Below are 19,451 nucleotides of genomic sequence, written 5' to 3'. Positions count from 1 at the left end.
CGGGAAGTACGCCTATACAGCCTCTGCCTAGAAGGGTGGACGCTCCAATCCACCCGACTACTGACCCATAGCTTTACTCCACTGTCTTTCTAAAGCTTTGAATTTATCCGTAACCGGAAGATTCATAATCCACTTCTGACCTTCTATCTGATCGCGTAGTATGGGTTCCGCAAGGGGAGCATTCTACTGGTGATCTTCTTGCTTTCTAACTGACTCCTGGTCATCGGTGGGGAAATTTTCACTGTTGCGCTAACATTTCGAAAGCTTTCGACAAGTTCTGGCATAAGTGTTTGCTTTCTAAACTACAACACTTACGGTTTCTATCCCTCTCTCTGTACTTTCATTTCAGTTTCCTTTCGGCCGTTCTATCTTCTGCTGTGGTGAACGCTCATTATTCTTCTAAACCAATCAACAGTAGTGTCCCAGAGGCTCTGTCCTATCACCCACTCTCCTGTTCTGTTGTTCATCAATGATCTTCATTCCAAAACAGATTGTCCTTTCACTCATATGCCCGATAACAGAGGCCCTCTCCAACGAAGAAATTAAAGACTCCAGCCAGGGCAGCAAAACGCTAGACCTCAGATCCTTGCTCCCAGCTGATTTGGGAGCCAAAGACACAGTATCCTTTAAACCTCAAAACAAAATCTTCTTAGCACCTTCATATTTTCTCTCTCTCGCTAATTCAGCTTCCTCGAGGTTGGGCGTTCTGTATCGTCTCCTTAGTTCTTCTCCCCCCACTGGATGTATTTCATTTACAGGAGCCCTATTGGCCCCTCGTATAGATATGCATCTCATGTGTTGGGAGCTCCACGCTGACCCTATTAGACTGAAGGTGGAGTCAAAACAACAAATCTCATTAACTCTCCTCATACTTACTAGCAGTTTTTCTACTACCTCTTAAATTCCACCGCCGCAATGTAGCATTTCTTTTATCTTCTATCGATATTTTCATTTTGACTGCTCCTCTGAACCTTCTAACTGCATGGCCCCCCTCCCCCCCCTCTCACTGGCCCATTGCTGCCCTCAACTATCTACTCTAACTCATCACTATACTGTCCAAGCCCCCTTATGCAAGAGTTAACCAGCACGCTTCATTTCTGTCATCCCCTTCACTGGTAAACTTCTGGAACAGCCTCCCTTCATCCTGTATTTCCTCCTGCCTGTGACTTGACCTGCTTTCAGAGGAGAGTATCAAGACACCTCTCCACCCAAAACTTGACCCCTGTCTTAATTGGCCACTCTCTCTCCCATCTTTTTTAGGAGCAATGTTTAGCAGGCTTTTTTTCCAACATTTTTATGACCTTGAGGAGCTTCCTTTCCTGTAAACTTTACACACACACACACACACACACACACACACACACACACACACACACACACACACAGCTCCAATAGCTCCAATCAGTCCAGAGAGCACTGAGCTGCCAGGCTTCACAGCCTGACAGGCAGCAGTTCAGGCCGGCCTCTCAGCCCGGAATCTTTCCAAGTAACAAGGAGTGGTTATTGTCCCCCCTTGAGCAAGAGGTATGGGGTGTGTGGTGTGTGATGTCCTAACAGTGTGCAGATATCGACTAAAATGAGCATGGCAGCAAACAAAAGCCTGTGAAGAGGGTACTTGCAGGCGGTGCGTGTCCAACTTGTGAAGGCTGTTGGCTCTCGCCGGGTGTGGACGTGCCGCTCTCCCTCTCCTTCCTCCTCCCTCACCCATCCATCACTTAAGCTAAGTGAACCATACACACACAACTGTACTTTTTATTTACATACATACTGTTTTTAATTTGGTTTTAGACTTTTAATACTTTTTAATCCTGGTTTTAACTTTTTATTTCCATTTTATTATCTTAACATTTTAATTGATATGCATGGCCATTACTCATAAGTGCCGAACAGAGGCTGTTTCAGTCCATGAACCGGCACAATAACACTAGAAACTGCCGACATCACAACAACTCCTTACACACTCACGGAAGGGTAGAACTACGACCACCGTTATTCCGTTATGCACTGGTGCCTTCCTGAATCACCACATTTATACACATAGCAGTGGTTATACTACACTCCACTAACACATTCGAGACACAAACAACAAAACTGCAACAGTCACAAACAAGCACTCACACACACACAGCAATCGTTTTTTTCGCGCACCAAAGTGGTTCCCAGTGTCTCAAACGGCACCAACAACGACACAAAGGTACACAAACGACACACCATCCTTCTCTTTGCTGCTTCTATGGTGGAGACACGGGCGCTTTATGGTCAGCCCTGGCCCTTTTTTCAAATTTTTTAAATTTTTTTTTTTTACGTTGTTGCCTATTGCTGCCGAAGGTAGGCATCTTCCAGTGGGGCCTGATGGTCGGCCCAATTAGGCTTCTTCCAGAGTGGGGCCTGATGGTCGACCAGCCGTTCTGGCGCAGGCGAGGTGTTTATAGTGGCGCCATCTTGCATTGGCTCATACTTTCCCCGGAACGTCGTTCAGCGATTTCGCTTGGACTGGCTTCCTCCTGAGAGTCCGGGTTGATGGGTGGTCTTCAGGACGGCATGTGGGTAGTTTAAGCCACTCGGCGGTGACCAGAAAATCCGAGTGGTAGCGTGGAAATTCGAACCCGCGTCGTCCATCACGCAGTGGTTAAGGTTGGGACCCAGTACGCTACCACTTTGGCCACCGAGTACCCTTGCCAACTTTGTAGCAAGGAAGCGGTGAGGTGGGGCAGCAGGAACGTATGAACATCATTGTGATTCGTGTCGTGATAGATCATGAGCATGCTGGCTGGTACCACGTCAAAACGCTGTATCAGTCTTTCACTCCGATTTATGCTGGCTTGGTTGACCAATAGCGTCTCAATGGATCAGCATTAGATGCGGTGTACCTAATTTCTCATCCTCATTCTTCTCCAGCTGATCCTATTCCACTTTTTAGAGAATTCTTGCTTCGACACATGATATCATCTACTTTACATACAACCCTGGCACACTTTTACACCTCCTCTTAGACCTAAACCTCCTTCCTCTCCCACCTCTCATAACCGGCTCCACTTTTCACACACCTAGTCCCATAAACACACACAGACAGATGCGTTCCCTCATGTACGCCAGACTTGACCCATCCTCCACCTTTCACCATTGTTCCCACCTAACACACCCAGGTCTAACCCTATCTACCCCTCCCCGATCCTACTCTTTCTTCTTTTCCCCAGTCCCTATTTCCTTTTCTTCCCCTTGTTCATCCCATCCTGTTTCCACCTCCCTCCTCTACTTCTTCTCTTCTCCCGTTTCTTCTGTATCTTACACCTTCCACCTCTCCCTTCAAGCTTCCTCTACCACCACATCCCATAACCACACTTTCCTCCGTTTACTCACAATAAACTTTCGTAGCATTAAAAATAAAATAGCCCAATTACCACTTAATTTACTATACACAATCCACAACATAATAGTGAGGACAGAGACTTGGTTGACCCCAGATGTTGACAGTAGTGAGATTTTCCCTCCCACTTTTAGCATGACAGTATTCCGTAAAGACGCCGCCCGACAGTTACCTCGGCAAAGGTGGCGGTGTTATCATATCGCCACCAAGCCAGGTCTTTAATGTTCAACATAGGCCTGACCTTGACACAGACTGCGAAATCACCTGGGTCCAGCTACAAATAACTGGCAACTGTAAAATCCTCTTCTTCTTGCTGCTTTTACAGACCACCAACCTTCTACTAATGCAGACTATTTACAACAACTTCAAATTTCTCTTTCATGCATACAGGCAGACCAAACACATCTGGGTCACAGTGATTTCAACACCCCTGACATTGACTGGACTGCAATTTCCCCATTTGACCCTCCCGATGCTGACGCCCACAACCCCAGTATTCCCCCAAACAAACAGACGCCAACTGCACGAAGCACATTCATTGGCATCATAAATACATTTTCACTTTCAGAAACAGTACTCCAGCCAACACGGTACGCATACTGTAACACGCCCCGCTGTACTTCTGGTGGCTATGACCAGTACAGCACCCCACACAAACTCGACCCTTTTCTCACCAACAACATTCTTGAAAAACACTTAACAAACACTCAGGTTGTTCCAGGACTTAGTGACCATGACATAGTCATCAAATTTGACATGACCTCCGACCGATTAAACATAAACGAGAGACCCAGACAGATTTTCCTTTTTTCAGGGCTGACTTAGACATGATTAAACAAGACCCTAACTGCCTTCAGCACTGACTTTTTTTGCGACTGACCCACACAAGACTTCCTTCCACCAGCACTGGAACAACCTGAAACACACCATACTCGCTTCTCAATGAACAGACACATACCACAAAAAAACACTTTCAGTAGGTACTCACTCCCTTGGTTTTCCAAGGGATCTAAGCGAGCAACATCGCAAGAAACAAAGACTCTACAGACGCGCGCAGACATACAACACAACAGATAAGGTGGACCGCCTACCTAAAAACCACCAATAGACATTTGCCAAAAACATAAAAAGTAGCGGGACGCAGACGCATAGCAACTTATCTCGCAGACACCGGCACATGAAAAATAACAAAAACTTTTTCAGGTTCTTTCGAAACGCACTGCAAACAATGAAGCACTAACACGATTACATCACTTAAAGACAACACTAACACATTAGTAACCAGCCCACAACTACAAAGCACCAAATACTCAACACACAGCTCCAATCCGATATACACACAAGAACGCAACCTGACACCAAACATGGCACTGACCCCCTCCCCGATTCACCCCCCCTTCCCCTGACATTACGACTAACGGAATACAGAAATTACTAGAAGGGACTCGACACAACCAAATCCACTGGCCCCGACAACATTCCCGCCTTCATCACTTAAATTCTTTTGCCCCCCATCCTTGCCCCCATCAACTGGGCCATATTCATCCAATCCCTATCATCCCACCTCATTACCCTCTGACTTTGGCTTTTTGTGATAATAATCCTTTATTTGAATGAGGTGACAGGACTGACCCAACCAATTATCGCCTTACATCTCCACTAACATCGATTCCATAGTAAAAATTTTCGAACACATAATGCACAAACACATAATGAATCACCTTGACACCAAACAGCATCCTTACTGACTCACAACACGGCTTTTCAGACCTAAACTCATGCCTGAGTCTCAACTCATTACTACATATCACGACATTACAGAGGCTACTTGACCGACGTGACATTAAACAAGTTGACACACTATTGCTGGAGATTTTACCCAAAGCCTTCGACAAAGTTCCCGCACAAAAACTGACATTAAAATTGAAATACTACGGTATTTCAGGACCACAATATTCACTGGCTCACTGCATTTCTTACTAACCCGGACTCAACGTGTTTCTTCTTGACGGATCTTCATCTGACACTGTCCCTGTTTCTTCAGGTGTCCCCACAAGGCGCCGTTCTGCAACCCTGTCTTTTCCTCCCTGTGCATTAACGATCTTCCATTGTCAACGCCCTAACTCTTCCACTAGACTATTTGCCGACGACTGGTTTACTGTTTAGAGCAGTAGGAGCTAGTGACGACTATTCTACGAAACTTGGACGCCTCGAGCGGTGGAAACGCACCTGTAGATACACTTCCGACCAGACAAATGCAGACTATTAAGATTCACCCAGAGCACACAACCTCATCCATCACGCTACACTCTCCATAATTCAGATTTAGAATCAGTTCCACCTGAAGTACCTTGGTATCATCCTCTCAGTTAACGAAATTCAACACTCACATAGACCATATCAGTGCAGGCAACTTAGAACCTTCAGGGTTCCTGAGGGAGGAATTAACAACTGCACCTGACATTAAACACATGGCTTATGACACTTGTGAGACCAACACTGGAATACTGCTCACGGTGTAGGATCCTTACACACATAAACATTGATAGGTTAGAACAAATCAACACCAAGGCGTCTGGGTTCATTACAAACAATTACACTCGAACGCCTGGCATCACAACACTGGATCAAACAACAGATAACCTGGAACCTCTTCATACGCAGACAAGCACACAGACTTACGCCTTAGCCGCCCAAGGTCACAAACACTCATATTGACATTGACACAAGCATGCACCACACAGCATAAACAGTCAACGTACTCGTAACACACATATCCATAAATACCGACATATCACACTAACAATGACGCATACAAGTATTCATACTTTCACACCATACGTGAGCGGAACAATCTCCTCATCAGATTTTGAACTGCGGTACAATGGAGCTCATTCAGAAAACAAATACACACACTCACTTGCCCATACAACACACCAACATAACAATTACACTTGATTCACTTCCCTCCCTACTTTTGACTCCCCGTCCCCAACAGCCAACACAAATATGCTTGTTATGCACCTGCAGGTGCCCTGCGCATCATATCCAGATCCATATGTCCTCATCCATCCCTAGGAATAAAACATCAAAGTAAGTGTTGGGTAGTATTAACAGCGTTGTCAAATTATCGTACTCATCGCATTGCATTTTCGTAGTTTCTGACCAATAACGAATACAAAAACAAACAAACAGACATCAATAAATAGGAGGTTTAACGCTAACTTTAATTTTCTGTCGTTATTTGTGTAGGTACGAGAGTTTGAGGCTTAAAAATAATAAAGACGAAGTGGTGAATACGATAATCTGGCAACGCTGCGTAGTGAGGAGGAAGAGGAAGCAGGGACGGGATAGGAAAGGCAGGAAGGCAGGGAAGGTAAAGGTGGAGTTAATAGGGTAAAGGAAAAGCTGGAGGCATACATCATAGCTGCGCGTGGCCTCCGTACTTATCTCCGTCGCTTTAGCCCTTGAGCCAGTGGTGGAAAGAACCGGGGCACAGGGTCAGTTTGTGGCATACACTAAACTGCGTGTGACCTCGGCGCTCATCACTATCTCACTGACTGCTGACCCTGTGCTGGTAAGATTCCATTATTCCAGGACGCAAGGGAACTGTAGCATAGAGGTTACCGAGGTGTACCTTCTCCCGGGTTTCCAATTTTATTTACCAGCCTACAAGGGAAGATGAACAGATGAGTGAAATCGGCGCCACCTGCCTCGGACTGGTATCTAACCCTGGTCCGCAGAATCGTACCCAGGCGTACTAATCCAGGCGCAGGGAAGGGTAACTGAAAGAGAGAGGAGGCAGGAATAGTTGCTAGTTAAAAGGGAGGTAGGGAAGAGTGGTAGGGAAGAGAGGGGGGGTAGGAAAGGGTGATGAGGAAGAAAGGGGAGGTAGGGAAGGGTGATTGGAAGAGAGGAAAGATATTGAAGGGTTGTAGGGAAGAGAAGAATGGCAAGAAAGAAGAGTAAGAGAGAGAGAGAGAGAGAGAGAGAGAGAGAGAGAGAGAGAGAGAGAGAGAGAGAGAGAGAGAGAGAGAGAGAGAGAGAGAGAGAGAGAGAGAGAGAGAGAGAGAGAGAGAGAGAGAGAGAGAGAGAGAGTGCGAGAGAGAGAGAGAGAGAGAGAGAGAGAGAGAGAGAGAGAGAGAGAGAGAGAGAGAGAGAGGAGGAGGAGGAGGAGGAAAGGAAAGCATGATAGGCAAGGAATCGCAACAGGAAAGAGAAGGGAGGCAAAGAAGAGTGGTAGGGAAGAATGGGAATTGTTGTAGGGGACAGAGTGGTAGGGGAGAAGGAGGCAAGGGGAAAGTAGGAAGGAAGGAAGGCAGGTAGGCAGGGAAGAAAGGAAATGTTGTAGGAATAGTGCAAGCAGGTAGGGCAGGAAGGTGTGTCAGGGTCGTGAGGTTGAGCGATGGCTACACGGGAGAGAGACAGGCCTTTCCTGACCCCCTTTTGTTTTACGCAAATTGAGGCAGGGCAGAGAGGGCTTAAAAATAAAGCAAAGAGAGAAAAATGCTTCGAATATTGCCGTTCTATGCAAGGAAATACTAAAAATATTCCGAAAAACGTATACAGAACATGGAAAATACGGAACGCGCGCCAAACCGGAACGAGAAGCAAAGAGGATCAGCGCCAAAGAGGATCAATAGCACGGAGAGATTACCCGTTCGATCAACGACCCCTAAAAGTTAAGGTTGTTCTTAAACTCTTTTTTTGTTTACTATTCCTGGAGAAAAAAGAAAAGACGGAAATTTTAGACGATGCAACCTAAATCCCGGGTAATGTTGAGGCGGGAGGGGATTAGCGTAGAATATAAAGCGTAGTAAATACCAATAAAGAATGAAACCAAAGAAGACTGCAAAGCTTAAGTATACATCTTAAAATGAAGAATAGAAAATGAAGTAAATAATGAAATGGCGCGTGGGATGTTGAAGCTATTGGGAATTCGCTGAGAGTGCTTATGTGATGGACACCAAAAAGGAATAAAAAAACAATGACGTTAATAATAAAAAAAAAGTAGACATGAAAAGTAAGAACACTGAAGCTAAAACTAAAGCACAAATAAAATAAAATAAATAAAATAAATAAAATAAAATAAAAATAAAGCACAAATAATAAAAACCACGGCACTGAAACGTATATTGTAAAGGGGAAAATTAATAAGGAATGGAAACAAAAGATGAGAAGATTACATTATAGTGGAAGAAAAAAAAAAGAAAAAAAATAAATAATGAAAATGTGGAGAAGTAAAAAGAAATATTCTGCCTCGGGCGTCAACTCGTCCAGCTCTGCGCCGCACCACTCTTTGTTTCTCTTCGCCGTGACTTGAATACTTTAAAGACGGAAGTTTCTCCTCAGCTGCATGATACAAATTGATGATGAATACACCTTTCCCTCCTGTCATCGTATATCATATTCCGCAGGGTAGTAGCATGCGTGAAAAGAAATCCCTCTTCTTCAGGCCGTTTCAAACTTTATATATAAAAAATAAGGAACCTTGCGTCAGTAGGAGGATGTTACGACACATTTGGATCTAAATTCAACCTTTTTGGTGTGTAAAAGTACATTCCTTCCTCGTCTCTAAAATATGTAAACTGTCTGTACTATTTCGTGGTTATCCGAGCACCTTTTCTCTCTCTATGAATGAGTTAAGGGCTTTACCGTATAATCCTCTGGCATAACCTTGCATGTCTCCTTCAATGAATAATCGGTGGAACGGAACGCAAGAACGACAGGAAAGGTTGGTAGAGAAGGAAGAGGAAAAGTGGCACAGAGGGCAAAAAGATAGAAAAGATTGGTAAGAGTTAAGAAAAGAAAAAAAGGGTAGTAGGGAAAACAGATGAGACAAGAAAATGTACTAGGAAAGCAAATGAGACGGAAAAGGGAGGTCGGGAGAGCAGGAAAAGTAGGGAAAGAGGAAGAGGAGTGTGGTGGCAGACTAAAAGACACGGGAAATAGATGTGGAAGCAAAGGTCGATAAGAGGGCACAGATGGAGAAGAAAGATAAGGATGGGAAGGTTTTCAGAGATGGACGATGATAAAGCGAAGGGTCATAAATAATGCAGAGTAGAGGGCAGGGGAGCGCGACGCCAGCGGCTGCAAGGGAGGAGGGCACGGACGAGAGAGGGGCCAGGGAAGGCGTTAAAGAAGAAAGGGGAGGCTTGAAAATATGGTAGAAATGGAAGCGGAGGTGTGTAAAGTGATATAGAAGGCAAGGGAGACAAGAGGGGGAGGCAGGGAATGCAGAGGCGGTAGGAAAAAGTGGTAGTGATGCGAGGGGAGGATATGAGAGGAGGCACTGGAGATAAAGAGAGTGATATAGAGAAGACAGAAGAGGCAGATGAGAGAACTAGGGCAGAGTGGTAACGAATGAAGAAGAGAAAGTGAAAAGTGTCCAAAATGACTGACATCCAGGAAGCCTTGTACATGTAGGGCAGGTAGGAGAGAAAGAAGAGAGAGGTAGGAAAGGTAACAGAAGCTGGAATGGGTCTAGGGAGGGCAAGGGAGGCAATCTAGAGTGGCAGGGAGCACAGGTGGGCACGGCGGGGAGACAAGCGGGTGTGTCAAGGCCGTTTTTGGGTGAGCGATGGTGATGTACACGGAGAGAGACAGGCCGTCGTTGACTCACTTTTGTTTCACGTAAATTGAAGCATGTGTCGTGCACGGCTGAAAACCTCTATAAAAGATGAACATCGGAACACATACAGAGTGGTTATACATAACTGCATCTCGGGTAGTCGACAATACTGAACGTAGATTGAGGAAGATAGTGTCTCAGTCGCATCGACGGCAAATTATCCCTAAAAAAAAACGAGATTAAAACATGTATATAGTGATCATATAACTGAATCTCGCGGTCTATTCGAAATGTATGATACTTGCACTAGGAAAAAATAATGGCGGTCCTACGAATGGAAAGATAGTTAGATGTGATGAAGCTACCGTTTAGTTATTGCATTTTATTTATTGCAATGAAAAACTAAAATGTTTTAGCAAGAACAGACGAAGCTGTGTGAAGCATGGCCGCCTTGTCAGGAAAAAAAAATTCTCTCTCTCTCTCTCTCTCTCTCTCTCTCTCTCTCTCTCTCTCTCTCACAAACACCATATACAGACACACACAGACACAGAGAGAGAGAGAGAGAGAGAGAGAGAGAGAGAGAGAGAGAGAGAGAGAGAGAGAGAGAGAGAGAGAGAGAGAGAGAGAGAGAGAGAGAGAGAGAGAGAGAGAGAGAGAGAGAGAGAGAGAGAGAGAGAGAGAGAGAATTACTGAGATTGAAATTTGGAGCTGGAGATGCATGAATTCCTGGGTGATTAGACAGGTGGATGGATAAACGTATAATTTTGGTTCTTAAAAATATGAGACTGTTACGAATGCATTTTGTTTTTGTTGTTGTTAATTGCACAACTGTCAGGAATTAAGCAAACGAGAGAAAAAATAAATGATGCAAAACTACGACACGAAATGAAGACCAAATGAGTGAACTAAACATTTTGGAAGAGTTTACCGAGAGTCAGAATTGTCGGCTGTTACGTCCGGGCACTGAAAAAAAGAATATGAAGAATAAAAAAGAATAAAAAGTGTTAACTAGCTTTTTTATTTTAGTCATGGGTAGTAAATCATCAACTCTCCCTCCCCCTCTCCCTCCCTCCCTCCCCTCCCTCTCTCAATAAAAGAGAAAGGTGTTGGGTTGCCGGCTCGTACTTTATCTACTTATTTATTTATACGCGTTTGCCACACCCCGTTTTGCCTCATAAAGTTGTCATGTCTGTTCAGAGGCACACGAAGTTTTTTTTTATATATTTTTTTAGGTGTGTGTGTGTGTGTGTGTGTGTGTGTGTGTGTGTGTGTGTGTGTGTGTGTGTGTGTGTGTGTGTGTGTGTTTGCTTTACAAATGGAGTTAGGAAGGAAAGAAGAGGAGACAGAGGTTACGGGGAGAAGAGAGGAAGGAAAAAAAGAAAAAAAGTCGGAGGGAAGAAGAAAGGAAATGAAAAAGTGGAGCGCTTGCAGAATACGTGAGAGAGGGAAAGGGAGAGAGAGAGAGAGAGAGAGAGAGAGAGAGAGAGAGAGAGAGAGAGAGAGAGAGAGAGAGAGAGAGAGAGAGATCCACAACTGTTGCCTTGGTCAGTTTTCCCCTTTAGGTGCTGTTTGCTGCCCAATTTTCTCTTCCAGTTTTCTTCCATCCCGTGTTGCATAATGTCTTGATCCATCCATTCATTTAACTTTCCCTCCACATCCTTCACTTTCTCTCTATTCTCATCAACTCTTATTCTGTCACAATTCATTTCCTCCAATCCTTCACTTTCTCTCTATTCTCATCAACTCTTATTCTGTCACAATTCATCAACCAATTTTTTTTTTTATCCCTACTTGCCCTCTTTCTCTAATTCCTCCATTTCTCTCCCCATTTATCCCTCCCTCCATTTTTGTTCCTCTCTTCCTCCTTCCCGACCTCAACTCTTCTCTCCTCTCCACCATCTTTCTGTATTTCTTTACATTCATTCAATCCTCCATGAATCGTTTCCTTTCCACTCTATTCCCTCCCTACTCTCCACCATCGAATCACACTTTCCTGCTTTCTTTCCTGACCTTCTCTTCCTTCCTTTCACATCTTCCTGTTCTCTTTCCCTTCGCTTTCTTCTTCCATTCCTATCCCCCTCCTCCGTCCTGCATCCATCCTTCTCTTCCTTTCCATTAACACAGCTTAACGAAGAGCACAAAGACTCACGTCGTCGGAATGATTTTGAAAGCACTGACCTGCTGTGTTCTCTGTTGCCTCAAGCGTGCAATGTTCAGTCCACAGGTAGACTATTAGTAACCGGAACTCACCTCATGCAGCGAGTGCCCATCTGATAGGCTCCGGAAATATACCTTGCCTTCAGGAAAACCTTGTCAAATACCAGTGTTCGCATCCACGAGAAGGGAATTTGATAATTTTCACGGTTGGTTGGTGTCCTTGAGGTGTAGACATCGGGAGGTCAGTCAACGAATTAGTGTACTAAGCCACCAAACCAGTCAGTCAGCCAGCCAGTAAGACAACTCGCCAACCAGTCAGCCTCCTTGTAAGCCGCCAAGGCAGTCAGTCGTTGAGTTAATCTGTGCATCAAGCAGGCAGTCTGGCCAGTCAGTGAATCAGTCAACCTATCAGTCAGCGGCCGATGGAGGGGAAGCGAAGTGGAGGCAATTGTCAGCTGTTTTTGAGGTGGCCGCCAACAGTAACAGCAACACAGCACCGCGGCGGCCATTTTGGAGTGAGGCGGAGGGGCGAGGCTTTTTTTTTGTTATTGTTGTTCCTCGACTGCGGATATTTTCATTTAAATTTTTCTATACCGAGGCCAGAATGAAAAACACGCCGGCGAAATACTGTGACGCAAGGTGTGCAGCGTGTCCGAATGTAGTTTTTTTCCCTTTTTTTTGTGTTAGTTTTTTACACTCCCAAACACTTGACCCGCGCCGGAACCTAAAAAAAATGAAGAAATAAAACGCGGCGCATGACAACACCTTGTAGGAAGTGGGGAGGAACGTAACATAAACATAAAATGACGAAATACATGAATCATAAGATGAGGAGGAGGAGGGGTAGGAGAAGGAGGAGGAGATGGAGAAGGAAAAGTAGGAGAATGAGGAGGTGGAGGAGGAAGAGGATTAGGAAAAGAAGGAAAAGGAAGACAGGAAGGAAGGAAGGAAGGAAGGAGAAGGAAGGAAGGAAGGCAGAAAAGAAGGAAGGAAGGAAGGCAGAAAGGAAGGAAGGAACGAAAAGGAAGCGGAGGAGAAGGTGATGGAAGAAGAGGAAGCGAAAGAGAAGGAGGAGGAAGAAGAGGAGGAGGAGGAGGAAAAGAAGGAGGAGGAGAAGGAGAGGAGGAGGAGGAAGAAGAAGAGGAAGAGGAGGAGACAAAGGAAAGACAATGAGGACGAGGAAGGAGAAAAAAAAGAAAAAAAGAATAAGAAAAAAAGCGAAGAGGAAGAGGAAGAGGAGAACCAGGAAAGGGAGGAGGAGGAGGAGGAGGAGGAGGAAGTGGATTTACGAAAAGAAAAATTTAAGACGAATTTCCGTGAAGCGAAGGTGAAGGTGATGGCGACCTTGTGTTCCAGTGAGGAGAGCAAGGGAGCAAATTCTCGGAAAAACACAAAAGCAACAGCCAATACCAGCTTCAGGAAAAGAGCATGAAGTAGGGAGGAGAGAAGTGAAATAAGGAGGAGTTACTTGGTGGCAGCAGTGGTGGTGGAGTTGTTTTTATTACCGTTATGGCTGTTGTGGCTATCGGAGGCTTAGGTGCTAGGGGTGCTGATGGTGCTGGGGGTGCTGGGGGTGCTGGTCCACAGTGCACATTGTCAAAAGCTCCGATGCGCCGTCTAGAGGAAAGGATCGCAACTATGGCGACTCAGTTCGACCGTAGCATCCAGGCACAAAAAAAAACAGATAGACGCAAAACACAAACTTGGACACCGAAAGGAACATAAGAAAGTGAGAAAAGAGGTGGAGGAGAGAAAGAGGAGGAGGAGGAGGAGGAGGGGGAGGAGGAGGAGGAGGTGAGCAATGAAGAGATACAACAGGAGCGAAAGGATTGCCAGGAACGGAGGAAGGAATTAAAGGAGAAAAAGGTTTTAAAAGATCACGGGTGAGAGAGAGAGAGAGAGAGAGAGAGAGAGAGAGAGAGAGAGAGAGAGAGAGAGAGAGAGAGAGAGAGAGAGAGAGAGAGAGAGAGAGAGAGAGAGAGAGAGAGAGAGAGAGAGAGAAATTAGAGGACAAAGTCGTTCCGTGTTGGCCTCACGTACTCGTCCTCTACTTTATTAAACGTGTTGGTCTTCACCCTGAGTCCTTTTAATTAAAGATACCCCTTCCTCCTGCTCTTCCTCCTCCTCTTCTTCCTCCTCCTTATCCTTATGCTCATATATATCTTCCTCCTCCTTCTTTTTCTTCTCCGCCATCTCCTCCACTTTATCAAACGATGTCCCTGCGCCTTCACTTTTGCACTGTCCCTACATTCATCTCTTCATCCTTTCATATCCTTTACTCTCTCCGCCATACACACTCATCCATCACTACTTTTTCACACCTCTCCGCCCGCCCTGCTTTCTGGCACTCTCTTCATTTCATCGCACTCTCTCCTTCCTCACTACCGCTTTCCCCTCACTCACTCACTCATTCCACATTTTATTCCGTTTCCTCACTGTTTCCTTCCTCTCATTCTCTTTTTCCTTTTGTCTCCTTCAACTTACTCCTTTTCTACTTTCTGGCGCTGTCTTATTTTCATCTCTTTCCTCTCCTCACTCTTTCTTTCCCCTCATTCACTCATTCCACATTTTATTCCGTTTCCTCACTGTTTCCTTCCTGTCATTCTCTTTTTCCTTTTGTCTCCTTCAACTTACTCCTTTTCTACTTTCTGGCGCTGTCTTATTTTTATCTCTCTCTTTTCCACACTCTTTCTTTCCCCTCACTCACTCATTCCACATTTTATTCCCTTTCCTCACTGTTTCCTTCCTCTCATTCTCTTTTTCCTTTTGTCTCCTTCAACTTACTCCTTTTCTACTTTCTGGCGCTGTCTTATTGTCATCTCTTTCCTTTCTACACTCTTTCTTTCCCCTCACTCACTCACTCATTCCACATTGTATTCCGTTTCCACACTGTTTCATCTTCCTCTCATTCTCTCTTTCCCTTCGTCTCCTCCAACTTACGCCTCTCCTACTTTCTGGCGCTGTCTTATTGTCATCTCTCTCCTTTCCACACTCTTTCTTTCCCCTCACTCACTCACTCACTCCACATTTTATCCCGTTTCCTCACTGTTTCCTCCCTCTCATTCCCTCTTTCCCTTCGTCTCCTCCAACTTACGCCTCTCCTACTTTCTGGCGCTGTCTTATTTTCATCTCTCTCCTTTCCACACTCTTTCTGTCCCCTCACTCACTCATTCTTCATTTTATTCCGTTTCCTCACTGTTTCCTCCCTCTCATTCTCTTTTTCCTTTTGTCTCCTTCAACTTACTCCTTTTCTACTTTCTGGCGCTGTCTTATTGTCATCTCTTTCCTTTCTACACTCTTTCTTTCCCCTCACTCACTCATTCCACATTTTATTCCGTTTCCACACTGTTTCCTTCCTCTCATTCCCTCTTTCCCTTCGTCTCCTCCAACATACTCCTTTCCTATACCTACTGGCACTGTTTTCTGTCCATCTCTCTCCTCTCCTCACACTTTCTTTCCCCTCACTCACTCCACATTTTATCCCGTTTCCTCACTGTTTCCTCTTCCTCTCATTCCCTCTTTCCCTTCGTCTCCTCCAACCTCTCCTTTCCTCCCCGTAAACAACACTCTCCCCGAGCCTCTCATCTCTAACTTAACAATAAGATTTCCCACGAGATCATTCAGATTCCTTTACGTAAGACCAACAGAAGGAAAAATACAGTATAAAAATGTTAAGCTTTCATTTTATCATTTTGCCTTAATTCATCTGCTCCTTTTTTTTTTCCTACATCCCTCATCTTCTACCTTCGCCTTTCATTATTCTTCCTCTTTTTTTCGTTTTTGTTCTTCTTCTTCTTCCTATTCTCTTTCCTTTTCATACTTTCCTTCTTCTTTTTCCTCCTCTTCTCTTTCCACTTCATTTCCTCCCCATTTTCTTCTGCCTCTTCCGGCTCCTCTCGTTCTCCTTATACTTTTTCAACTCCGTTTTGCTCCTCCTTCTCCTCCTCCTCCTCCTCCTCCTCCTCCTCCTCCTCCTCCTCCTCCTCCTCCTTTTCCTTTTCCTTCTTCTCCTCTTTCTCTTTCTGTTTCTCATCCAGGAAACTATCGACCAATTAGCCTGACAACAATTGTTTGTAAGTTAATGGAGACTATCATTCGCGACAATATGGTGAAATTCTTCGAAGAAAATAATATAATAAATAATTCGCAACATGGCTTCCGTAGTAAACGTTCGTGTTTAACTAACTTACTTGATTTTTTTCACTATATTTTTGAGGTGTTCGATGAAAGCAGATCAGTAGATATCATATATCTGAATTTTCAAAAGGTATTTGATAAGGTCCCCCACCAACGATTGCTCAGCAAGCTATTGGCGCACGGTATCTCGGGTAACATTCACAATTGGCTTGCGGACTGGCTCTCTAAGCGGAAACAGAGAGTAGTTCTAAACGGTGTTACATCTAACTGGCTCGACGTCAGAAGCGGCGTACCTCAAGGATCAGTGCTTGGCCCCATGCTCTTCTTAATTTATGTTAATGATATCGATGATGGGCTCACTTGCAAAGTATCAAAATTTGCTGATGACACAAAAATTGCTAGTAAAGTAACTGCGACACTCGACGAAGAAGCACGTTGGGCCAATCAATGGCAAATGAAATTTAACGTTGACAAATGTAAAGTGTTGCACATCGGAAAAAATAACAATCGCGTTCGGTACGCAATGAATGGCAAACAACTTTCTGCAGTAAGTAAAGAAAAGGATCTTGGAATCACTATATCAAGCGATTTAAAGCCCGGTCAGCATTGTTAAGAGGTAGTTAAAACTGCAAACAAATTGGTTGGCTTCATCGGACGAGTCTTCAATAATAAATCGGAAAAAGTAATATTAAAACTGTATAATTCGTTGGTTCGACCACGTCTAGAGTACTGTGTACAGTTTTGGTCTCCCTATTACAGAAAAGACATAGAAAAGTTGGAACGGGTTCAACGAAGAGTAACAAAGATGATTCCTAGGTTGAGAAATTTATCATATGAACAAAGGCTTAAAGAAGTAAATTTATTCAGCCTGTCAAAACGAAGAATGCGAGGCGATCTAATAGAAGTGTTTAAAATGTTTAAAGGATTCAGTGATATTAATGCGGAAGACTACTTTACAATTGATCGATCAAATAGAACAAGAAGAAATCACAATTTGAAGATAAGTGGTAAAAGATTCTCGTCGCACGAAGCTAAACACTTCTTCTTCAATCGAGTTGTTAATGTTTGGAACTCTCTACCCTGTGATGTCGTTGATAGTACAACAGTTACGGCCTTCAAGAATAGATTAGACAAGTATTTTGAATCCAACCAGCAACTAAGATATTACTCATTGTCGTAATAACGTTAAGTTCTTTCGCATATTGGTGTCCTTGTCCGCTTTTATCGCCCGGTTAGTGGTAGCAGTAATGGTAGTTCTTTCCTCTTTCCTACATAAATTCCATGCAGTTTTTTTATGCTGCATGGTTCTTTTTCCTTTCCTGCCAGCTTTGGCTGGAGGGATGGGGGGGTGGGGAGGAGCCTTCGCCTTTGCTGTCCTTCATCTTCCACCTTTGATTAGATAGTTAGTGTAGCTTGTCACAAACAGCCTCGTAAGGACCAGCAGGTCTGCTGTTGTTTGTTCTTTCTTTGTGTTTCTTTGTGTTCCTCCTCCTCCTCATTGAATTACTGGAGAGATTACAGCGACGAGCTACGAAAATTGTGCCAACCTCGAGGGCTCAGCCGTATGAAGAGCAACTCAAGCGAATCAATCTCTCTACGTTGGAAAGGATGCGACTAGGAGGGTATTTGATACATGCCTTTAAGAAACTAAAGATATTCAATATCGTTAATCACTTCACCTTTTTTTTTAACCCCAAACTCACCTGGGAACTAGAAAAACCGGTCTACCAATTCAGTCGAGGTTACGTAGTACAGACATCGGCCGGAGGTGTCTATAAAACAGTCATCTTTTAGTGAAACAACCTTCTTGAAAAAACAATTTGTATGAAAACTATCAGCTTAACTCTGTTCCGTTAGGAGTAGATTAAACGTTCCCGGGGATACGTACAGCAAGTGAGGTCAGTTAAGTGCCTAACGAACTGACTGAATCACTACAAGAGGCAGCCTGGTTGAGCCAGCAGGTTTTCTGGTACCCACCTTTCCATGTTTCCGTGTTTGCTCCTCCTCCTTCGCTTGCTCAGCCTCCTCTCCCTCCTCCTTCTTCCTCTTCGTGCCACGACCTTACACTTTCCTCCCCTCATCCGAGACTCCTCCACTCTTCCTCCCTCCCAAGAGAGACGACAAATGTATATCAAAAATATAATGCTTCTCTTATTCACATCTCCCTCCTCCGTGTCTTTTTACCTATTCTGCTGACCTGTTTTGATATTTTTCGAGTTTTTTTTTTTTTTGGTGTGTGTTTCTGTATAGTGTTTTTGTTTAGTGTTTCCTTCCCTGACGTTATTTGAACCGTTGCTTCGTCTTATTATATTGATTCAGCTATTATTTCAGTCGTTGATATTTATCATTGTCGTTTTACTTCTAAAATTGTGATATAATTCTTATTTTATCCTATAACGCACGTTGGTAATTTCCTCTTCTGTTAAAACTTGCAGCCACGCTAAATAGACATATGAATAGTTGATGCATCCTCCATTTTAAAAGTGTATCGTATGCTGTCTCCTTTAGGAGCTTTTCCATGTGGCAGTTCCTTCAAGTGTTTAGTTAGCCAATGGCGCCGGCACGCTTTTTTTGATGGGGCTTGGTTGTCGGCACGGGCAAGTATATTTTATAGTGACCCAGTTCTTGCTTAGCTCATGGTGCCCCACAGAGCGCTTGAGAGACTTTCGCTGAGCTCTGGGGTACAGGTGGTCATCAGGACAGCGTGTGTGTCATCTTCAGCTTCTCGGTGATGGTTGAAAATTGTCAGCTTGTAGCGGCGGGTCGGATCAAAAAGCCTGCACGCTGACTTCTTTTGTACGTATCCTTGTAGAGCATTCTCACAGTGTCACGTCCACATCCCTCTTCCTTGTACTGGTCCCCGTAGCGTCTCCTCGCACGTCTTGGGGCAAAGGAGGTGAGTGTATGCAGCTCGTAACGTGTTTTATTATGTCGAGTGAGAGTTGTTGCCTCAAGGTTCCGTGTGGCCCCTCTCACCTGTCTCCCGCGGGTAATGAATTGTGAAAAGGTGTGTGTGTGTTTGTGTGTGTGTGTGTGTGTGTGTGTGTGTGTGTGTGTGTGTGTGTGTGTGTGTGTGTGTGTGTGTGTGTGTGTGTGTGTGTGTGTGTTCTATCCTTCCTTTCTCGTTTCCTCTCTGTCTGTGTTTCTCTTTCTCTCTTTGTCTCGGCGCTGTTTGTTTGTGTCTCTGTGTGTCTTTCGTCTTTCTATTAAGTTTTTTTT

The sequence above is a fragment of the Eriocheir sinensis genome, chromosome 4 (assembly GCF_024679095.1).
Source record: "Eriocheir sinensis breed Jianghai 21 chromosome 4, ASM2467909v1, whole genome shotgun sequence".
Taxonomy (NCBI): Eukaryota; Metazoa; Arthropoda; class Malacostraca; order Decapoda; family Varunidae; genus Eriocheir; species Eriocheir sinensis.
Note: the sequence above shows the minus strand (reverse complement) of the source record.